The sequence below is a fragment of the Hemiscyllium ocellatum genome, chromosome 1, assembly GCF_020745735.1.
Source record: "Hemiscyllium ocellatum isolate sHemOce1 chromosome 1, sHemOce1.pat.X.cur, whole genome shotgun sequence".
NCBI lineage: Eukaryota > Metazoa > Chordata > Chondrichthyes > Orectolobiformes > Hemiscylliidae > Hemiscyllium > Hemiscyllium ocellatum.
Window position 1 is genome coordinate 105,116,118 of NC_083401.1, and position 19,989 is coordinate 105,136,106.

Below are 19,989 nucleotides of genomic sequence, written 5' to 3' on the forward strand. Positions count from 1 at the left end.
CCCATTTAGTCCTGAGCAACAACTAAATTCCAATATGTTCAGGAATAATAAGTGTGAATTGAATCTATTGACATCCTGCTGCAATTGGACAAATGTGCAGAATAGACACCTTCTTAAAGGGCTCTCTTTTGGTGAAGTGGTTGTATCTCTATCTCTGGAGCAGGAAGCCAGGGCTCACATCCCACCTCCTCCAGAGTTGAGTTATAAAATCTTTGGAACTGATTGATTAGAAAAATAAATTAAATAAAAATAGGCACCTTCTTACTTCCTGCTGAAGACTGCTGTTCACCTATTTCTGTGATTAGAGCCCAGCTGCTATGTTTGTCGTCATGATGGACAGAATTAAATTCTATCCAAAGATTCAAATACACATATCTTGTATACCTTCTTTGTGCACATTGTATTAAGTCTATAAACAACACTGCAGAAGTTCACTAAGACTTATTCAGTAGGAGCTCTCAAACCCATGGCCACGACCACTCAGAACAAGGGTGGCCATATATGGAAACACCACCATTCCTCTTCATGTCACTTATCATCCTCACTTGGATCTATATCACGGTTTCTTCACTGATGCTGGGTCAAAATCTAGAAACTTCCTCCCTAATAACATTGTGGGAGAACCTTCATCATATGGACTGCAGCAGTTCAAGAAGCAACCCACCGCTGATTTTCTCAAGGAAAGTCGAGATGAAAAACAAATGCTGTTCGTTACTACAACATTCACATTCCATGAGCTAAGGTATTAAAAAAAGGAAAGATTTTGAAGTCATTTAGAGGCTGAAGAACAGATTCAACAAGATACTACTGGTGGGTGGCATGGTGGCACAGTGGTTAGCACTGCTGCCTCACAGCGCCAGAGACCCGGGTTCAATTCCCGCCTCAGGCGACTGACTGTGTGGAGTTTGCACGTTCTCCCTGTGTCTGTGTGGGTTTCCTCCCACAGTCCAAAGATGTGCGGGTCAGGTGAATTGGCCTTGCTAAATTGCCCGTGGTGTTAGGTAAGGGGTAAATGTAGGGGTAGGGGTATAGGTGGGTTCACTTCGGCAGGTCGGTGTGGACTTGTTGGGCCGAAGGGCCTGTTTCCACACTGTAGGTAATCTAATCTTATTGAATGGCAGAGCAGGCTTAAAGGGCCAAATGGCCTATTCTTTTTCCTTGTTCTTATTTTTGTAAGAGGCTTTAAGGGAGATTAAAAAAACTTAAGTTGATTTTATAGCAAGTTAAAATTATATCAATACAGGCATTCATTATTATGGGGCTAAGTACAAAGTAAGAAAGAACAAATCATTTCGACTTGCTGCTGAAATAGCTATTAGTAGGAGATGGGTATTGCTGTATCCTGCAGCATTTGGATTGATACTGGGTCCACTTTTGTTTGTCATTTACATAAATGATTTGGATGAGAACATAGGAAGGATGGTTAGTAAATTTGACACCAACATTGGTGATATAGTGGATAGTGAAGAAGGTTATCTAAGATTACAAGGAGATCTTGATCAATTGGATCAATGGACTGAGAAATGACAGCAGGAGTTTAATTTGGGCAGATGTGAGGTTTTGCATTTGATAATACGATGGACAGGACTTATACAATCAATGGTAGAGCCCTTGGTAGTGTTGTAGAACAAAGAGACCTAGGGGTTCAGATGCATAATTCTTTGAAATTTGTATCACAGGTAAACAAGGTGTTAAGAAGGCATTTAGCACTCTTGCCTTCATTGCTCAGACCTTTGAGTATAGGAGTTGGGATGTCATGTTGAGGTTGTACAAGGAGTTGGAGAAGCTTCTTCTGGAGTACTGTGTGCAGTTCTGGTTGCTCTGTCATAGAAAGGATATTATTAAATTGAAGAGGGTTCAGAAAATATTTACCAGGATGTTGCCAGGAATAGAGGATTTGAGATATAAAAATAGACTGGAAAGGCTGGAACTTTTTTCACTGCAGCTGAAGGGTGACCTTATTGAGGTTATAAAATCCTGAGGGACATAGCTAAGGTGAATGACAAGGGCCTTTTCCCTAGGATATGGGAGTTCAAAACTAGGGGGCATATATTTAAGGAGAATTGAGACAGATTAGAAAAGGGCATGAGGGGCAAATTCTTCATGCAGAGAGTGGTTTGTGTGTGGAATAACATGCAGTTGCAGTTATGATATTTAAAAGACATTTGGATAAGTTCATGAGTAGGAAAGGTTTGGAGGGATATGAGCCAAGAGCAAGGAGGGGAGACTAGTTTAGTTTGGGAACATGGTCAGTTTGGCCTAGTTGGACCAAAGGGTCTGTATGATTCTGCGACTACATCAGTAGGTCGCACAGTCAAGTTTCGTAGTCGGGCCTTTTCAACAATCAGCAAATCAGCAAGCTGCCAGCATTAATTGTTTGTAAACAGCTTACTATTTGTGATTGAGATAAATGGGCCTAACAACAGATAAAAAGAGCCCGCAAACCTTAAAGGGAAGGATCTCTCAAGGTATGTACACAAAATTGTATTACTGAGACTGCTCATTAGCTAATAGAGCAATTGGATTTGGCAGGGCATCTTGTGGAGGCCCTCTTGAACTATGACAAATCCTTCAAATTGCCAATGGTGCTCAGATGATATGACAACATAATGGTTATCTTCCAGAAAAGTAATCAGTAATTGGAATTGGACTAATAGTGTGAAGCTGCCAATAGTTCAGAGTTCACCGTAGTAGTTGGGGAGTTTAAATTCAGGAATTAAATAAATCTGAAATTAAAAGCATTTTCGTAAGCGTGATGGTAATAGTGAATACTGGATTGTCAAAAGAACAAACATGGTTCACTAATGTTCACTAGAGAAGGAAACCTGCTTTCTTTATCCATTCCGGCCTGTATATAACACCAGACCCACAGAAATGTGGTGAATTAAGCTCTTATCTGACTTCCGAAATGGCCGAGCACGCTACTCATTCGCAACAAAACTGCTGCGAAAATCTATAACTCACACTTGCAACAGCAGTTCAAAAAGGTGGCTCACTTCCTCAAGGTCAACAAGAGATGGATATGGTGGTTTTGACACAGGCAGCCATATCCTGTGCATGCACTAAACAAGAAATACTCCCCAGCTGTGGCAGAATGTGTCTGGGGACGTGAAAATCAGCAGCATAGTGTTAAGAAAAAATTACGGAGTAAGAGGCCACTTGCCAATTGTGCTTGTATGCCAACCTAAAAAGCACGAATCCCGTTCTCTAACATTTGGTTTGTAATCCAGTAAATTACAAAATTTTAGACTGGGTTTTCAAATCCTGAAAATGGAAAAAGAAGACGCGGCCCTGGATATTATTAGCACAGCCATAGTGCAGGTTTCGTGATGCCATTCCAAGACTTGGCCATTTTGGCGCAGGCAATGTCAAGCCAAGCAGCATAGTGAGGTTCATTAGAATCTTTATGGCTTAAGCATTATGGCTTTGTGGAGCTGTGTTGACTCAATATATTGATGAGGGTACTGCAGTTGATGTGGTTTACATATGCTTCAATAAGGCTGTTCAAGTAGGAGCCCATGGGATCCAAGGCAAAATTGGCTTATAAACAGGAGGCAAAGTGTGATGGTGGATGGTTAATTTTGTGGTTGGAAGCCGATGACCAGTGGTGTACCATAAGGATCAGTGCTGGGATCCTTGCTATTTGTTGCATAAAATTTAAAAAGGAGGTCCTCGAGAGTAACATCTGGATTACTCCCGGTGCTATGAGCTAGTGAGGGCAGGAATAGGAGGATAGAGCAGGTGAGTGCATGGGCTGAGGAGCTGATGTATGGGAGGAGGATTCACATGTTTGGATCATTGGAATCTCTTTTGGGGTAGAAGTGACCTGTACAAGAAGGACAGATTGCACCTAAATTGGAATGGGACTAAGATACTGGCAGGGAAATTTGCCAGAGCTACTCGGGAGGATTTAAACTAGTAAGGTGGGGGTTACCCAGGGAGGTGGTGAGGAAAGAGATCAATCTGAGACTGGTACAGTTGAGAACAGAAGCAAGTCAAATAGTCAGGACAGGCAGGGACAAGGTAGAACTAATAAATTAAACTGCATTTATTTCAATGCAAGGGGCCTAACAGGGAAGGCAGATGAACTCAGGGCATGGTTAGGCACATGCGACTGGGATAACATAGCAGTTAGAGAAACATGGCCCAGGTTTGGGCAGGACTGGCAGCTTAATGTTCCAGGATACAAATGCTACAGGAAGGATAGAAAGGGGCGCAAGAGAGGAGGGGGGCGCGATAGCATTTTTGATAGCATTACAGCTGTGCTGAGGGAGGATATTCCTGGAAATAAACCAAGGGAAGTTATTTGGGTGGAACTGAGAAATAAGAAAGGGATGATCACCTTATTGGGATTGTATTTTAGACCCCCTAATAGTCAGAGGGAAATTGAGAAACAAACTTGTAAGGAAATCTCAGCTATCTGTAAGAATAATAGGGTAGTTATGGTAGGGATTTTAACTTTCCATACATAGACTGGACTGCTATAGTGTTCAGGGTTTAGATGGAGAGGAATTTGTTAAGTGTGTACAAGACAATTTTCTGATTCAATTTGTGGATGTACCTACTACAGAAGGTGGAAATGAGGACTGCAGATGCTGGAGATAAGAGCTGAAAAATGTGTTGCTGGAAAATCGATGTTTCGGGCATAAGCCCTTCTTCAGGATTCTCCTGCTCCTTGGATGCTGCCTGACCTGCTGCGTTTTTCCAGCAACACATTTTTCAGCTACTACAGACGGTGCAAAACTTGACCTACTCTTGGGAAATAAGGCAAGGCAGGTGTCTGAGGTGTCACTGGGAGAGCACTTTGGGGCCAGTGACCATAATTCTATTAGATTTAAAATAATGATGGAAAAGGATAGACCAGATCTAAAAGTTGAAGTTCTAAATTGGAGAAAGGCCAATTTTGACAGTATTAGGCAAGAACGTTTGAAAGCTGATTGGGGGCAGATGTTCGCAGGTAAAGGGACGGCTGGAAAATGGGAAGCCTTCAGAAATGAGATAACGAGAATCCAGAGAAAGTATATTCCTGTTAGGGTGAAAGGAAAGACTGCTAGGTATAGGGAATGCTGGATAACTAAAGAAATTGAGGGTTTGGTTAAGAAAAAGAAGAAAGCATATGTCAGGTATAGACAGGATAGATCGAGTGGATCCTTAGAAGAGTGCAAAGAAAGTAGGAGTATACTTAAGAGGGAAATCAGGAGGGCAAAACAGGGACATGAGATAGCTTTAGCAAATAAAATTAAGGAGAATCCAAAGAGGTTTTACAAATACATTAAGGATAAAAGGGTAACTAGGAAGAGAGTAGGGCCCTCAAAGATCAGCAAAGTGGCCTTTGTATGGAGCCGCAGAAAATTGGGGAAATACTAAATGAGTATTTTGCATCAGTGTTTACTGTGGAAAGGATATGGAAGATATAGACTGTAGGGAAATAGATGGTGACATCTTGAAAAATGTCCATATTACAGAGGAGCAAGTGCTGGATGTCTTGAAATGGGTAAAGGTGGATAAATCCCCAGGACCTAATCAGGTGTACCCGAGAAATCTATGGAAAGCTAGAGAAGTGATTGCTGGGCCTCTTGCTGAGATATTTGTATCATCGATAGTCACAGGTGAGGTGCTAGTAGACTGGAGGTTGGCAAACGCGGTGCCACTGTTTAAGAGGGGTGATAAGAACAAGCCAGGGAACTAAAGACCAGTGAGCCTGATGTCGGTGGTGGGCAAGTTGTTGGAGGGAATCCTGAGGGACAGAATGTACATGTGTTTGGAAATGCAAGGACTGATTAGGGACAGTCAACATGGCTTTGTGCGTGGGAAATCATGTCTGACAAACTTGATTGAGTTTTTTGAGGAAGTAGCAAAGAGGATTGTTGAGGGCAGAGCGGTAGATATGATCCATATGGACTTTAGTAAGGCGTTCGACAAGATTCCCCATGGGAGACTGATTAGCAGGATTAAATCTCATGGAATAAAGGGAGAACTAGCCATTTGGATACAGAACTGCCTCAACGACAGAGGGTGGTGGTGGAGGGTTTTTTTCAGACTGGAGGCCTGTGACCAGTGGAGTGCCACAAGGATCATGCTGGGTCCACTACTTTTTGTCATTTATATAAATGATTTGGATGTGAGCATAAGAGATACAGTTAGTAAGTTTGCAGATGACAGCAAAATTGGAGGTGTAGTGGACAGCGAAGAGGGTTACCTCGAAATACAACAGGATTTTGACCAGATGGGCCAATGGGCTGCGAAGTGGCAGATGGAGCTTAATTCAGATAAATGCGAGGTGCTGCATTTTGGGAAAGAAATCTTAGCAAGACTTATACACTTAATGGTAAGGTCCTCGGGAGTGTTGCTGAACAAAGAGATCTTGGAGTGTAGGTTCATAACTCCTTGAAAGTAGTGTCGTAGGATAGGATAGTGAAGAAGGCGTTTGATATGCTTTCCTTTATCAGTCAGAGTATTGAGTACATGAGTTGGGAGGTCATGTTACGGCTGTACAGGACGTTGGTTAGGCCACTGTTGGAATATTGCATGCAATTCTGGTCTCCTTCCTATTGGAAAGATGTGAAACTTGAAAGGGTTCAGAAAAGATTTACAAAGATGTTGTCAGGGTTGAAATATTTGAGCTATAGGGAGAGGCTGAACAGGCTGGGGCTGTTTTCCTTGGAGCGTCGGAGGCTGAGGGGTGACCTTATAGAGGTTTACAAAATGATGATGGGCATGGATAGGGTAAATAGGCAAAGTCTTTTCCCTGGGGTCAGGGAGTTCAGAACTAGAGGACATAGGTTTAGGGCGAGAGGGGAAAGATATAAAAGGAATCTAAGGGGCAACTTTTTCACACAGAGTGTGGTACATGTGTGGAATGATCTGCCAGAGGAAGTGCTGGAGGCTGGTACAATTGCAACATTTAAGAGGCATTTAGATGAGTATATGAATAGGAGGGGATTGGAGGGATATGGGCCAGGTGCAGGCAGGTGGGACTAGATTGGGTTGGGACATCTGGTCGGCCGGACAGGTTGGACCGAAGGGTCTGTTTCCATGCTGTACATCTCTATAACTCTATTAACAACTTGGATGTGAATGTAGAAGGTGTATTTAGTTTGTTCACAGATGACATGAGAATTTCACTTCCATGAAAATTAGTGATGTTGTTAATAGTGAAGATGATGGTCTCAGGCTACAGTCTGATATTTATCATTTGGCAAATTGGGCAGAGTAATAGCAGATGGAATTTGATCCTGATACATGTGAGGTAATGCATTTTAGGAGGTCTAATAAGGGACAGATTTGCGCAATGAATGGTAGGTCACTAGGGAGAACTGAAGAATGCAAGGACCTTGGTGTACAAGTCCTTGGATCATAGAAGTTGTCAGCACAGGAAAAAAGGTGATGAAGAAGGCAGTTGGGATGTTTCTCTTCTTTAGCTGGGCATAGAATAAACTGAAATCTTGTTGCAATTTATAGAGCATTGATTAGCCACAGTGGAATACCGTGTGCAGTTCTGACTTAGATTACATTAGATTCCCTACAGCATGGAAACAGGCCCTTCGCTCAGCAGGTCCATGCTGACCATCTGAAGAGTAACCCACCCAGACCTATTCTCCTACCCTATATTTACCCCTGACTAACTCACCTAACACTCTGGGCAATTTAGCATAGCCAATTCACCTTGCCAGCACATCTTTGAATTGTGGGAGGAAACCAGAGCACCTGGAGGAAACCGACACAGAGACAGTGAGAATGTACAAATTCCATTCATACAGTCACCCAGTGCAGGAATTGAACCAGGGTTCCTGGTATTGTGAGGCAGCAGGGCTAACCACTGAGCCTCCATGCCGTCCTGTGGCCACCATTTGTCAGTTTCTGGTTGCCATATTATCAAAATGACATTATGGCACTGGAGAGGGTGCAGAGGAAGTTCACCAGAATGTTGCCTGAAATGGAAAGTCTTAGTTATGAGGAGCGACTGGATAGGCTGGCTGTGTCTTCCCTGGAGCAGAAGAGGCTCAGGGGTGATCTAATTAAGGCGTACAAAATTATGAGAGGCATAGATAGGTTAGATCATGAGAATCTTTTCCCCATGGCATTGAGTATAGGAATTGGGATATCATGTTAAAGTTGTACAGAATGTTGGACATTGGTGACACCTCTTCTGAAATATTGTGTGCAATTCTGGTCGCTCTGTTGTAGGAAGGCTGTTATTAAGCCCGAGATGGTTCAGAAGGGATTTACCAGGATGTTGCCAGGTATAGAAGGTTTGAGTTATAAAGAAAGGTTGGATAGGCTGGGACTTTTTCCACTGTCGCATAGGAGGTTGAGAGGAGATCTTTGGAGGTTTATAAAATCATGGGGATATAGATGGTAGGTGTCTCTTTCCCTAATATGGGGAATTTCAAGACAAGGGGACATTTTTTAAGGTGAGAGGAGAAAGTTTTAAAAAAGATAGAGGGGCATTTTTTTTTCACACAAAGTGGTTCGCATTTGGAATGAACCTCCTGAGGAATTAGTGGTTGCAGGCACAGTTACAATATTTAAAAGACACTTAGAGAAGTACATTAATAAGAAATGTTTGAAGAGCTATGGACCAAGAGCAGGCAGTCAGACTAGTTTAGTTTGGAATTAGGTTGGTTAGACTGAAGGGTCTGTTCGAATGTTGTATGATACTCTATTACTCTATTGAAGATAACTCTTCTTTAAAAGGCAATCTACCAGCTTTTCCTACAAAGAGAGTAGGAATGCTCCCTGTTGAAGAGGTGCAAAGATCTGTGGGTTAACTTAGCATAGTGTGCAAGGAAAAATTCAGAACCAAGTGTGGAATTAGGGCAATGCAGTTATGAAAATAGAGGAAATAATCAGAGGCCAGGGAAGCAGGGAATGGAAGTATTGCTAGTTTTGAATTGAATTGAATTGAATTTATTGTCACATATACCGAGGCACAGTGAAAAGCTTTGTCTTGCGAGCAATACAGGCAGATCACAGAGTTAAGTAGCATAGATAAGTAAATAATAGGCAAACAAAAACAAAGATACAGGCAAATGTTAAGAGTTTGTGAATTCATTCAGTATTCTAACAACCAACTGTTTTGAAACCGACTGATGCATGTGTTCAGGCTTCTGTACCTTTTCCCTGATGGTAAAGATTGTAGAAAAACATTGCTGGTGCTGGATTATGTATGAAATAAAGAAAATATACAGGAGTACGTTTGTGGTTACCTTTGATTTAGAAGCAGTGCATCAAGGAAAATTTGTATCTTTGAAAGGTTATAGAGTCATAGAGAAGTACAGCATGGAAACAGACCCTTTGGTCCATCCCGTCCATGCCGACCAGATATCCCAATCCAATCTAGTCCCACCTGCCAGCACCCAGCCCATATCCCTCCAAACCCTTCCTATTCATATACCCATCCAAATGCCTTTTAAATGTTGCAATTGTACCAGCCTCCACCACTTCCTCTGGCAGTTCATTCCATACACGTACCACCCCCTGTGTGAAAAAGTTGCCTCTTTTATATCTTTCCCCCTCTCACCCTAAACCTGTGCCCTCTAGTTCTGGACTCCCTCACCCCAGGGAAAAGACTTTGTCTATTTATCCTAACCATGCCCATCATCAGTTTGTAAACCTCTATAAGGTCACCCCTCAGCCTCCGACACTCCAGGGAAAACAGCCCTAGCCTGTTCAGCCTCTCCCTATAGCACAAATCCTCCAACCCTGGCAGCATCCAGTGGGCGGCACGGTGGCACAGTGGTTAGCACTGCTGCCTCACAGCGCCTGTAGACCCGGGTTCAATTCCCGACTCAGGCAACTGACTGTGTGGAGTTTGCACGTTCTCCCCGTGTCTGCGTGGGTTTCCTCCGGGTGCTCCGGTTTCCTCCCACAGTCCAAAGATGTGCGGGTCAGGTGAATTGGCCAAGCTAAATTGCCCGTAGTGTTAGGTGGGGGGTAAATGTGGGGGTATGGGTGGGTTGCGCTTCGGCGGGTCGGTGTGGACTTGTTGGGCCGAAGGGCCTGTTTCCACACTGTAAGTCTAATCTAAATCTTTTCTGAACCCTTTCAAGTTTCACAACATCTTTCCGATAGGAAGGAGAGTAAAATTGCACACAATATTCCAACAGTGGCCTAACCAATGCCCTGTACAGCCGCAACATGACCTCCCAACTCCTGTACTCAATACTCTGACCTTCTTCATTATCCTATCTACCTACGACTCTACTTTCAAGGAGCTATGAACCTGCTCTCCAAGGTCTCTTTGTTCAGCAACACTCCCTAGGACTTTACCATTTCTATGGAATTAAATAGTTTATAATAATGTTTGAAAAGAATTTTAAGAGTTTTCATCAATTATACATTTCTTGGATAATCAGCAAGGTTGCTGTGCACCTAGACACGTGTTGGCAATCCAGTGTTGCCCTCGTCAGCAATGTCATGGTGCATCAGCCATAAATCTATGTTATCCCAGAACATAGCTGTGATGGCTGACACTCCCTTACACACCATACATCTCACCATATTCACTGTTTAACCACTATGATATACACAGTACTCACGTTCACCATTATGTCTGGCATCTCATTGCTAACACGCTCTGTGGGAAACAATTGCCCCTCTGGACCCTTTGCATCTCTCCCCTCTCACCTTAAACCCATGGCCTGTATTTTTAGACTCCCTCACTGTACAGTAAAGCTGTTGGCTGTCTATCTTATCTATGGCTCTCATGAATTTATAGACCTCTATAAGGTCACCTGTCAGTTTTCTATACTTCAGGGAAAAAATGTTCCGGTGTATCCAGCCTCTCTTTATATCACAAACCTTCCAGTCCAGGTAGCATCCTAATAAATCATTTCTACACTGTTTCTAGTGTAATAATATCCTTTCTATAGTAGGGCATCTAGAACAGCATGCAGTACTCCAATGTCTTTTACAGCTGCAAGAGGATGTCCTGACTCCTATATTCAGTGCTCTGACCAATGTAAGTAAGCATGCCAAAAATCATCTTCACCACCTGCTATGCAAGTTTCTGCTTCCTGAACAGCCTGGAGTGCATCGGAGTGGTGCCATGATGGTCGCAATAGGTTGGCAGATGCCAGGTGGTGATGTTCGTAGATGAAGGCCATGTGTGGCTCATACCCATAGCCTAAGATGTTGTTCAGTGTCTAACATAGAGTTTGCTTGGAGCAAGCAGTGAGCTGAGTTCACCAAGTACACGCTGTGGTTTCCTTGTCACATTTTGCCAATAGCTGACTTGTTTGTAACATGTTTGATACTTACTATTTTGGAAGGTTATCTCTGAATATTAATGAAGCAAGTTGTCACATATACAAGATGATTAATAAGCATTAATGCCAGTCAATTTGCATCTTGCCACTGCCTGTCAAGAACCTTGACATGCCACTTATGAAAAACATAAATGATGCAGCAAAATGACTTCAGTGCCATGTTGGTCCTTACCAGACATCTTGTCCAATCCAGTCACACATCTCACCATCGCTCACATCACTCAGGTCCTATAAGATACTATCCAAATAATTCATTTCAGAAAAATTAGCAAATCATTCTCAGTAAAGCAATTTTTTTAATTTGCTGAAATAGACCTGCAGGAAATTCTATGCAAGTGTCTAAAACAATGCAAGACCTGGAGAGCTATGTGACTGGCTCAGAAATACTAAAGAGCGATATTCATATTCCTTGAAACAATGAAAAATTTCAAGTTGCTGTTACCATCTACTTTGAATCAGTGAAATAAACACGGAAGGACTTTTTTTTTCAAACTTTGTAAAATGCAGAGATCGGATTCTTTTATACATTTTATGTACAGTCATCACACACATACACTAGCACTTCCCAAAGCAACATTGAAGAAGTTATTCTCTGCCTCATTGTTTAGCTGAGTATGTTGGAAAGCTCAGGAGATGAATCCTTATGTTCCAGTATGAAAGGTGGCTAGAGAATTGTGCAGTATGTCGTCAAAGGAGGGCTAGATGAGGTCATGGAAGCAAACTCACTCTTGTCAGCAGGCTACACTGTCATGTAAATTCTAATTTTCCATTATTTGAAAGATGTAGACCTAAATTTATTTCATCACTGTAGACAGGCCAATATACATGGTGCACAAAATGAGCTGACTTAAAGGATTCTCAAAGAAGAGTTCATTCACTAAATGGTTGCATAAAACACCAGATGCCCTGAACATTGTGGAAGTCAGCAGAACAGTGCAAACGGCATAACAATATATGATGAACCACTTGAATACATATTCAATCAGTGTGGTTATCTCTGTACAAAAGAATATTGATAGTATCTTTATAATTCATGATGCAGGTGTACAAGTCTGAGGAGGCAGAAAAGGATGTGTTTAGAGTTTACAGCTGAACATAACTAGGACAGTAATGAATTTTTTTTTGTCTCACGAGTGTTTCCATATTTCACAGCAAATAAATATAAATGCAACAATTGAGGGAATTTTAACATAGGATCTAAAAATAAAATCCAGCAAAAATGGTAGTTCGGTTCAAGTCTGCTGACATCCATATTTTGCTCCCATTCGAATGCATGCATATAGTTTCAGGAAAGAGTTCACTGTCAATTTCAGTGAAAGTAAAGTGACAAGATGCAGCATTTGGAATAAAATTAATGAGTTAGCAGTAAAACCGGGGACAAATGGGTATGATATGGTGGCAGTTACTGAGAATTAGTTTCAGGGAGACCAGGAGTGAGAGTTGACTGTCCAAGGATACTTACTATTTTGGAAGGATAGACAGAAAGGAAAAGAAGGTGGCATTGTTTTGTTGGTAAAGTGAGAGATTATTTTGACACCCAAAGACAAGAAGGCAAGGAAGAAATAAGTACAAATCATTCTGCTATAATGCACATTTCATTAACGCGATTGACAAATTGGGGACACTGTTTCTGAAGTGTATGAACTTTTAAAACGTGTGTTGGCTGTAACACAATTACATCACCAATACTTTAAGCACTGTTTCTCAGGCACGAGTTTTCTAAACGTGGGATTGCACAAGAATGGGACTATTGCATTATAGAAGAACTACCTGTAATAGAAAGGAAAGAAGAATATAATCTATAGGTCTCTGCATGGCATAAATCAGAAAATTCTGGGGGCTTGCAAGCAAGGTGTGACAATCAACATGGGTGCTTTTAATAGGTGTACAGTCTGGATTAATCAAATTGGCAAGGATACACTTGAGGGAGAGCTCACAGTGTATTAGAGATTTTTCTTTTGGAGCAATGTGTTGAGGAACAACCATGCAGTCAGTTATTTTGGATTTGTATTGTGTAATGAGATGGGATTCATTAATGCTCTCTTAGTAAAGTATCCTGTAGGGAAGAGTAAACACAGCATGCTGGAATTTCAAATTCAGTTTGGGATAAGAAATTTGAGTCCCATACTAGCGTTCTGGTGTTAAACAGTAACTGCAAAGGCATGAGGACGGATTTGACCCTAGTGGACTGAACAGAGAGACTAAAGTTGTGACAATTGATGAACAGTGGCAGACATTTCAGCAGATATTCAATTCCTCCTAACTAAGATATATTCCAGAGAGGATGAAAGATTGTCAGAGGCAGAAGACATAACCATGGCTAAGCAAAGAGGGTACAGACACTATAAATGTAAAAACCGAGGTATACCATATTACAAAGGTCAGTGGCAGGCTGGAGGATTGGGAAACTTTTAGAGACCGACAAAGAGTTCCTAAAAAAAATCATAAAAAGAGCAAAGATTAATTGTGAATGGAGACTAGTACAAAATATGAAAATTATTGCAAAAGCTTTTGTATGTATATAAAAAGAATGAGAGTAGCCGAAGCAAATCTTGGTCTCTTCAAGGACAAGACGGGGAGTTAATAATGGGGAATATTATTAATGGGAGAAGTGTCAGAGACATTAAATAAATATTTTGGCTCTGTTTTCACAGTGGAGGACACTGAAACCATTCCAATAGTAACAATTAAAGCAAAGATTATAAAAAAGGATAAACTTAAAAACATCACGATCACTAGGAAAAACTTTCTAAGCAAACTATTGGGATTAAAAGCAGGCAAGTGCCCAGGGCCCGAAAGCCTATATCATTGCATTTTAAAGGAAGAGGCAGCAGAGATAAAGGATACCCATTCATACAATATTCCAAAATTACATCAATTCTGTAAAGGTTCCAGTGGATTAGAAAAATGAAAGGAGAGAAGCAAAAATTAGAAAACTTAATTTAACGATAGTCATTGGGAAATCATTAGAATCCATTATTAAGGAAGCAGCAATGGGACATTTGGAAAATCAAAACTTAATCCACCAGAAACAACATGGTTTTATGAAGGGTAAATCCTGTTTGACTAATTCACTAGAGTTACTCAAAGATGTCACAAGCAAAGTGGATAGTGGGGGTCCTGTAGATGTAGAATATCTGGACTTGTAGAAAGCATTTGCTAAAGTTTTGCATAAAAAAGATTAATACACAAGGTAAGATCACATGAGTTAGGGTTAATTTTTAACTCAGATAGAGGACTGGCTATTCAAAGGAAGCAGAGAGTCAGGATAAATGGGTATTTACTGGTTGGCAGGATGTAACTAATGGGGAACCACAGTGTTCACTTCTCATACGCCAACTATTTACAGTATATTAATGACTTGGATATAGGGATAGAATACAGCATGCTATAGCCAAATTTGTAAGTTACACTAAAATAGTGAAAAAACAAATTGCAAAGAAGAAATAAGAAATTTACATAAAGATGTAAATAGAATATGTGAATAGGTAAAAATAGGCAGGTGAAGTTTAATGTGGAAAAGTGTGAGGTTATCTGATTTGGTCAGAAGAATAAAAAGGCAACTTCTTATCTAAATGGAGAGAAAACTCAAAATGTTCGGTGCAGATGGATCTGGGTGTCCTTGTGCATGAGTTGAAGAAAACCAGTGGAGCTTTGGCATTTGTTACTAAAGGAATGGAGTATAACAGCAGGGACATATTGTTGTGGTTGTTCAAGGCATTGGTGAGACTGATCTGGAGAACTACATGTAGTTTTGGCTCCGTTACTTGAGGAAGGATGCAATTGCATTGGAGACCATTCAGAGATGCTTCACGAGATTAATTCCAAAGATGAAAGGTTTGTCTTGTGAGCAGTTTAGGCCGATATTTGCTATGGTTTAGAAGGATGAGAGGAGACCTAATTGAAGTATTTAAGATACTAAGGTGAAGCGATAAAGTAGATACTGAGTGGATTTTGCATCTTGTGAAGCGATCTAGAATGAGAAGTCATATTTTTAGTCATAGGGTGACAGATTTAAGATAGAGGTGAGGATCAATGGGCCACAAATCTGGAATTCACTACCTCAGACTGCATTGGATGCCAGACTGAGTTCATTTAAGGAGGAATTAGATTTTTAATTAGAGATGGGTTAAAGGGTTCTGGGGAGCAGAAAGAAAGTGGGGTTGAGGCCGAGATAAGATATTTATTTTAAATGGTGGAGCAGGCTGAAGGGGCTAATTGTCTACTGCTACTATTTTATACATTCTAAGATGGTGACCTTTAAACACAACTTCACAGTGTTACCAACTTGCTTCTTGCTCTCAAAACAAAGCAACGATCTCTCTGTTTCTCTGGATCATTCTCACAATCCCTCATCAGCATATCCATGAAGGCATCACTAAAACAGAACAGAAATTTTGACCATTGGATTCTATTTTGGCACATCTTTCTCTTTGGCTCATAATTGATTCAACTTGGTTTGAGAATTCAGAAATCATATACTCTAGGTGGCGAGGTTGACAGGCCACTGACAGAAGTGCTGCACCCATTTTATCTTTCCCACATGCTTCTGAATACCATAATCCGAGTGCAGCACAAAATTAAAATCCAGACTGCTGAGTTTGTGATGTAACTATATGATCAAATGTTTTATTTTTATAAATGGAAACCAAATGCATAATGTTGGAAAGGTCATGGATGTATTAACATTAACTGCATATTTGGAATAACATCAATATTTAGAATTAAGATTTAGTGGCATTAATATTTAACAGCATAGAACATAGAACAGTACAGCACAGTACAGGCCCTTCAACCCTCGATGTTGTGCCAGCCTTTTATCCTACTCTAAGATCAGACTAACGTACGTAACCCTTCATTGTACTATCTTCCATGTATCTATCCAAGAGTCGCTTAAATGTCTCTATTGTATCTGACTCTACTACCACTGTTGGCAGTGCATTCCATGCAGGCACTACTCTCTGTGTAAAGAACCTACCTCTGACATCTCCCCTAAACCTTCCTCCAGTCACCTTAAAATTGTGCCCGCTCTTGATAGATATTTCTGCCATGGGAAAAAGTCCCTGGCTATCCACTCTATCTATGCCTCTCAACATCTTGTACACCTCTATCAAGCCACCTCTCATCCTTCTTCGCCCCAATGAGAAAAGCCCTGGCTCCCTCAACCTTTCTTCTTAAGACATGCCCTCCAGTCCAGGCAGCATCCTAGTAAATTTTCTCTGTACCCTCTCTAAAGCTTCCACATCTTACTGAGGCAACCAGAACTGAACACAATATTCCAAGTATGGTCTAACCAGGGCTTTATTGAGCTGCAGCATAACTTCGCAGCTCTTAAACTCAGTCTCCCAGCTAATGAAAGCCAATACACCATACGCCTTCTTAACAACCCTATCAACTTGGGTGACAACTTTGAGTAATTGATGGACATGGACCCAAGACCCCTCTGTTTCTCCGCACTGTTAAGGATCTTGCCTTTAACCCTGTATTCTGCATTCAAATTCAACCTTCCAATGTGAATGACTTCACATTTTCCAAGGTTAAACTCCATTTGCAACTTATCAGCCCAATTTCGCATCCTGTTAATGTCTCAGTGCAACCAACAATGGCCCTCCACATTATCCACAACTCCACCAAAGTTTGTGTCTTCAGCAAACTTAGTAACCCACCCTTCCACTTCCTCATCCAAGTTACATATAACAATCACAAAGAGCAGAGGTCCCAGAGTCGATCCTGGCAGAACACCACTGGTCACTGAGCTTCAGGCTGAATACATTCCATCTACCGCTACCTTTTGTCTTCTAAGGACAAGCCAATTCTGTATCCAGACAGATTTCCCTGTATCCCATGCCTCCTTACTTTCTGAATGAGCCTACCATGGGGAACTTTATCAAAAACCTTGCTAAAATCCTTGTACACCACATCCACTTCTCTACCTTCATGAACATGTTTTGTCACATCTTCAAAAAATTCAATAATGTTTATGAGGCATGACCTGTCCTTCACAAAGCTATGCTTACTATCTCTAATCAAACTAAGGTTTTCCAAGTAATCATAAATCCCGTCTCTCAGAATTCTCACCTATACATTGCCCACTACTGATTTAAGACTGACTGGTCTATAATTCCCAGGATTATCCCTAATCTCCTTCTTGAACAAAAAGAATAACATTTGCCACCCTCCAGTCATCTGGCACGACTCCATTGGACAGTGAGGATGCAAAGATCATCATCAAAGACACAGCCATCTCTTCCCTCGCTCCCTGTAGTAGCATAGGGTATATCCTGTCTGGCCCAGAGGACTTATCTTATTTTTAGCACATCCTCCTTCCTAACATCAACCTATTTTAGCATGTAAGTCTGTTTCATGCTGTCCTCAGAAATATAGATTAGATTAGATTAGACTTACAGTGTGGAAACAGGCCCTTCGGCCCAACAAGTCCACACCGACCCGCCGAAGTGCAACCCACCCATACCCCTACATCTACCCCCCACCTAACACTACGGGCAATCTAGCATGGCCAATTCACCTGACCCGCACATCTTTGGACTGTGGGAGGAAACCGGAGCACCCGGAGGAAACCCACGCAGACACGGGGAGAACGTGCAAACTCCACACAGTCAGTCGCCGGAGTCGGGAATTGAACCCGGGTCTACAGGCGCTGTGAGGCAGCAGTGCTAACCACTGTGCCACCGTGCCGCCCTAAGGTCCTTCTCAGTAAATGTCAAGGTCCTTCTCAGTAGTGAATACTGAAGGAAAGTATTCATTAAGGACCTCCCCTACCTCCTCCAACTCCAGGCGCAAGTTCCCTCCACCATCTCTGATCGGCCCTACCTTCACTCTGGTCATCTTTTTGTTCCTCACATAAGTGTAGAATGCCTTAGGATTTTCCTTAGTCATACCTGCTAAAGATTTTTCATGCCCCCTTCTAGCTCTCTTAAGCCCATTCTTCAGTTCCTTCCTGGCTACCTTGTAACTCCCTAAAGCCTTGCTTATTCTTGCTTCCTCAACCTTAAATAAGCCTCCTTCTTCATCTTGACTAGATGTTCCACAGCCCTTGTTACCCAAGGATCTTTCAACCTACCATTCATTCCTTGCCACAGTGGGACAATCCTGTCCAGCACAATCAGCAAGTGTTTCCTAAACAACCTCCACATTTCTGTTGTGCATTTTCCTTGGAATATATGCTCCCAATTTAGGTGCCCCTGTTCCTGCCTAATTGCATTGTAATTCCCCCTCCCCCAATTAAATACTTGGCAATACTGTCTGCTCCTATCTCTCTCCATGAGTATAGTAAAGGTCGTGGAGTTGTAATCACCTATCATCGAAATGTTCTCCCACTGAGTGATCTGACACCAGACCTGGTTTATTGCCAAGCACCAAGTCCAATTTGGCCTCCCCTTTAGTCAGCCTATCTACACATTGTGTCAGGAACCCTTCCTGCACACACCTGGTAAAACTGCTCCATCCAAACTATTTGGACTAAGTAGGTTTCAATCAATATTAAAGAAGTTAAAGTCACCCATGACAACAACCCTGTTACTTCTACACATTTCCAAAATCTGCCTCCAATCTGCTCCTCTGTGTCTCTGTTGCTATTGGGGAGCGTGTAGAAAACTCCCAATAAAGTGACTGTTCCTTTCCCGTTTCTGACTTCCACCCATACTAACTCTGTAGACAAACCCTCCTCGGCGATCTCCCTTTCTGCAGCTGTGATTCTATCCCTGATAAGCAATATCACTCTTCTACCTCTTTTACCTCCTCCCCCCCCTCCCCCCCCCCGCCCTCCTCCATTCCTTTTGAAACATCTAAACCCTGGTACACCCAACAGCCATTCCTGCCCCTGGATCCAACCAGACAGTTATGCCATACTAGAACTGATATTGTGCAATGAGAAAGGATTAATTACTGATGTCATAATGAAGGAGTCCCTAAATTGCAGCAACTATACAAGGATTGAAGAAAAGAGGAGTGGATCTAATATTGTTATTGTAAATTTAAATAAGGGTAATTATGAGGGCGTGAATTCAGAGCTAGCTAAAGTGAATTGACAAATTAAGCTAAAGGGTAATTCATTTAATGGTTTATTTCATAACGTATAGAATAGATACATTTCAAAGAATTAAAAAAGCCAAGCAACAGACCCACCAACTTTGGCTAACTAGAAATGTAAATGAGAGTATAAAATTTAAAGAATAAGCATATAATTATGCCTCGGTGGTTTGTTAGAAGGCTGGGCAAAATATAAAGAGCAACAAAGAATGACGAAAAAATTAATCATGTGGAGGTGCTGTTGTTGGACAGGAGTGGACAAAGTTAAAATTCACACAACACTAGGTTATAGTCCAACAGATTTATTTGGAAGTACTAGCTTTCAGAGTGCTGTTCCTTTGTCAGGTAACAAGTGAAGCAGGATCATTAGACACAGAATTTATAACAAAAGATCACAGTATCATGCAATTCTAACGATATATTGAGTAACCTAGATTGCTGTAAAGTCTTTCATCTTTTAGAATGAGTTTGGGATTTCAGTTCATTTATGTGTAAATCCCAGAAATTATTTTACATCACATTCTTAAGGTAACTTAAGGTTTTATAAAAAAAAGTGACATCTCAGCTCAGATTAATGAAAAAAAAATTAAGAGGGAAACATTAAGACTCAAGAGAAAGCTAGCCTAGAAGTATAAAAGCAGATGGATAAGAGTTTCTGTAAATACTAATG